The sequence below is a fragment of the Penaeus monodon genome, chromosome 26 (assembly GCF_015228065.2).
Source record: "Penaeus monodon isolate SGIC_2016 chromosome 26, NSTDA_Pmon_1, whole genome shotgun sequence".
NCBI classification, from domain to species: Eukaryota; Metazoa; Arthropoda; class Malacostraca; order Decapoda; family Penaeidae; genus Penaeus; species Penaeus monodon.
The window spans coordinates 26,574,878-26,579,727 of NC_051411.1; positions in this window are offsets into that span (position 1 = coordinate 26,574,878).

The following is a 4,850-nucleotide window of genomic DNA, read 5'->3' on the forward strand; positions in this document are numbered from 1 at the left end:
CTCTCTCCTCTCCTCAGTCCTCACAATCTCTCTCTCTCCCTCTCTCACCTCTCTCTCTCCCCCTCCCCTCTCTCTCTCTCTCTCTCCTCCCTCATCTCCTCTCTCTCCTCCCTCTCTCTCTCGTCTCATCCCTCTCTCCTCCTCCCCCTCTCGAGTCTCTCTCTCTCTCCCTCCCTCTCTCTCTCTCTCTCTCCGGCTCTGAAAACCATATCTCTCTTCTCTCTCATCTTCCACCCTCTCTCTCTCTCTCTCTCTCGTCTCTCTCGCTCTGCGCCCCCCCCTCTCTCCAATCTCTCTCTCTTCTCTCGTCTCTGCCCCCCCCTCGACTCTCACGAGCCCCCCACTCCCATCTCGTCTCATCGTCTCTCCAGTCCACTCCCTCCTCCCTCCCCTTCTCGCGCCCCCCCCTCATCTCCTCCTCTCCTCCCTCCAATCGTCGTCCTCTCTCTTCTCTCCTGTCTGCTCTCTGCTGCCCACCTCTCTGCCCCCCCCCTCTTGGTCTCTCTCTCTCCATCCTTCGTCCTCATCCGTGATCTCAATCGCCCTGCCCTGCCCCCCTGCTTGCCGTCCTCTCTGCCCTGCTCTGCCTCCCCCCTCTCTCTCCTCTCCTATCCTCCCTCCTCTTCCCTCAACTCTCTCTCTCTCTCTCCTTCTACTCCTTCTATTCTCCCCTCTCTCTCTCCTCTCTTCTCTTCCCCTCACTCATCACATCATCCCTCTCCTCTCTCTCTCTCTCTCTCACAACCTCGCCTCCTTCATCTCAAATGCTCGTCTCGCATCTCTCTCGTCGCTCTCATCGTCTCTCTCTCTGCTCTCTTCTCTCTCTCTCGTCTCTCCCTCTCTCTCTCTCTCGGTCTCTCTCCCTCTCTCTCTCTCTCTCTCCTCTCTCTCCCTCAGGCTCCCCCTCTCTCTCGTCCTTCCCTCTCTAGCTCTCTCCCAGTCTCTCCGGTCCGACGGCTCCCCTCTCCACTCCTCCTCTCTCCTCTCTCGCCTCGTCTTCTTCCTCTCTCAATCTCACCTCTCCTCATCTCCTCCATCCTCCACTCAGCCCCTTCACTTCAACAGCCCTTCGCTATTCTCTCTCCTCATCTCCTCTCCTCTCCCTCTCTCTCTCTCCTCCTCCCCCCTCTCTCCTCTCTCCTCACCTCCCTCTCTGCATCTCTACTCCCCTCTCTCGTCCTCCCTCCCCTTCTCCTCTCCTCCCTCTCTCTCATAATTCGTCGCTCTCTCTCGACTCTCACTCTCTCTCAATCTCTCTCTCTCTCTCTCAGCCCCTTCATCCCTCCTCCCTCTCTCTCATCCCCCTCACTCTATGCTCTCTCCCTCACTCTCTCCTCCCTCACTCTCTCTCTCTCCTCTCTTCTCTCTCTCTAGTTCTTCTCACCTCACACTCTCTCTCTCCCTCACTCTCTCTCTCCCTCACTCCTCTCTCTCCTCGAATCTCTCCCTCTCTCTCTCTCTCATCCCGTCTCTCTCTCTCTCGATCCCTCCTCTCTCATCATCTTTCTCCTCTCTCCTCTCATCCTCCTCTATTCTATCTGGCCCCCCCCTCTCTCTCTCCCCTCAGCTCTCTCTTCTCTCTCCTTCTAGCTCCCTCTCTCTTCTCTCTCTCCCTCACTCTCTCTCTCTACCCTCCTCTTCTCGTCCCTCAGGGTCTCCGACCTCTCTCTCTCTCTCCGTCGTCTCTCTCTCTCTCCTCCCCTCCTCCCTCTCTCTCAGGCTTCCCTCTCCCTCTCTCTCTCTTCTCTCCTCCCCCCTTTCTTCCCCTCTCTCTCTTCTCTCTCTCTCCTCTCGCTTCTACTCTCTCTCTCTCCTCTGCCACTCCCCCCCCCTCATCATCATCTCTCCCTCCCCCCTCGCCTCTCGTCTCCTCTCCCTCCCGCTCTCATCTCTCCCTCCCTCGTCTCTCTCCCCTCCCTCTCTCCCCTCCCTCTCTCTCTCTCTCGAATCCATCCCTCTCTCTCCCCCCCTCTCCCTCCCTACTCTCGTCTCTCCTCCCTCTCTCTCTCTCCCTCCTCATCTCTCCCTCCTCTCTCTCTCTCCAATTCTCTCTCTCTCTCTCAGACTCTTGTCAAACCCATCTCTCTGAATACGACCTCTTCTCTCGTTCTCTCTTCTCTCGTCTCTCTCTTCGCTCTCTCATCCGCTCTCCTCCGTCTCCTCATCTCTCCTCTCTCTCTCTCTCCGTCCCTCAAATCTCTCTCTCCCCACTCTCTCTCTCCCCTCACTCTCTCCTCGTTGCTCCCTCTCTCTCTCTCTCTCTCTCATCCCTCTCTTATCTCTCGTCTCTCTCTCTTCTCTCTCTGTCGTCCATCTCTTCTCAGTCCCTCTCTTCTCCTCTCCCCTGCAATCCCCTCTCTCTCTCTCTCTCGGCCTCTCCATCCTCCCTCTCTTCTCTCGTCTCTCTCCTCTCTCAATCTCTCGTATCGCATCTCTCCCTCTCTCTCTCTCACCTCTCTCTCTCTCTCTCTCTCTCTCTGTTCTCAATCCTCACCCTCTCCTCTCTCTCTCTCTCACGCTCTCTCTCTCTCTGCCCCCCCTCTCTCTCTTCGTCTCCCCCTCTCTCCTCTGGGTTGGTGCCCCCCCCCCCCCCCCCGTCTTCTCTCTGTCTGGGGCCCCCTCTCTCTCTCTCTCTCTCCTCCTCTAATCTCGAGGCTCCTCTCTCTCTCTCTCTCTCTCTCTCTCTCTCTCTCTCATTCTTACTCATTCACACACACGCAATATGTAGATCAACGCGTAATAAATACTAAATCACAAATCAAAAACATTAAACTAGGCAAACACAAAGACTGAAAATTAATAAACAAATAAATAAAACGAAATTCTAAGAACTGAGCCTGGCCATTACGGCTCCGGCAGTACTTTTGCGCGTGACCATTCCGGGCCAAGCCGTAGACAAGGCGTCTTATTTATCCGGAACATATTGCATATTGATGCTTTCAAATTGTAATTTCTGATAGGGAGGGTCTGTACGAATTATAATGTCCACAAAAAATACACCCACAAGCACTCGCACACACACAAGCCATCGTACATACAAGCAAACTCATAAGTACTCGCACACACAAGCACACTTGCAAAAACGCATGCACGCACGCATGCACACAGATGCACACGCACACACACGCATCCACGCCTCGTTGCGCAAGCGACGGGAGCACAAATAGCGCAAGGCGCAGGGAATGTCTTGGCTCCGTTCATGCAGGTTTGTCACGCTCCTGTTGCATCACGTCTTCCGGCAGTGACTTGGCTCTTCCTCCCTCCCTTCTCCCCTCTTCCCTCCCCTCGTCTCCTCTTCTCTCCCTTTTCCTCATTTCCTCGTCCCCTCTCGTCTTCTCTTCACTTCCCTCTCTCTCTTCTTCCTCTCCCCTGCTTTTCCCTTCCACCTTCCCCTATCTTCGCTCCTCCTCTTCTCCCCTCCAACCTCTCCCTGCCCTTCTCTTCGCCCCTCCTCTTCTCTCCTCTTCCATCCCTTTCCCTCTTTTTCACTCCCCTTCTTCCCACTATTTCTCACTCATCTCTTTTATCTCTATCTCTCATCTCTTCATCTCTAGTTACCCACTTCCTCTTTCTCATATTTCCCCATATCTCCATTTATTCCTCCTCTTTTTTTAAGTATTCCCTTACCTTTCGCCTCCTTTTCCTCTCTCCCCTCATATCCCTTTCCGTTCAAACGAACCAGCGATTCAACAAAGACTTCGACGAAGAAAGTAAAAGAAGGAAAAAAAAGAAAAGGAAAATGAAGAAAAGTGAATTCTGGGAAAATTTTCGTCTCCAACTTCGGAAATGCGCGCGCGCACACGCACACGCACGCACGCATACACACACACAAATACAAAAACACACACAAACACACACACTTAAACACACACACACACACATGTATATATAAATATATATATATATATATATATATATATAATTCTATATATATATATATACATATACATATACATATAACATATACATATACACATACACATACATGCATACAATGCTCAAATACATACAAATATTATTTCCTGAACGTCTTATGCCGAAAGAGGCGACAGTTCCTGAAACACTCTCAGTTTCTCAGGAATGAATCGGACACCGTCACGCCCACGAGTCAAACGCCCACATTCTAGATAGCAGATGAATACGCTGCCAATCCCCCGCCCCCCTTTCTTCTCCCACCCCCTTGCCTCTGCCACCCTCCCCCCCTTGCCGGAAACTGAAAGGGTTGCGATCGGGCTGGGCGGGGGGGGGGGGGTAGAGAGGGTGGAAAGCGGGGGGGGAGAAGGGAAACTTGGCATGGTTAGGCGGCCTCTCGCTGCCAGACGAGGATATCAGCGTATTTCTTCGGTTTTCCTCAGACGTTTCCTCCTCCTATCTCACTCTTTTCCACTTTCCCTCTTTCTTTTTTTTTTTTACTAAAACTACGATCACTCACACTCCTTAAATCAATCTAGATTCACTCTCTCTCTCCCTCCCTCCCTCCCTCCTTCTCTCTCTCTCCCTCCCTCTCTCTCTCTCTTTCTCTCTCTGTGCCCGCGTTCCTTCCCTCTTCCCAACTTCCTTAGTTCTATTGTACCAAGTCTACCCCCCCCCTCTTCTCAGCCACCAGGCTCCTGGCCGGGCACCTGGGCGTCCGAGAATACGGCTTCGTTTCTCACGGTCTTTGTCACTCTTAGCATGCCTGAGGTATAAACATGTGCAACACATACGACCAAAGACACAGACAGACAAAGACAACGACGGCAACGCACCCCCACCAAAACCCACACACACCACACACACCATCACCCCTCCTTTAAAACATCATTTTCCCCCTTTTTTTCCCTTTTTTTCCCCCTTTCCCTATTCCCCCC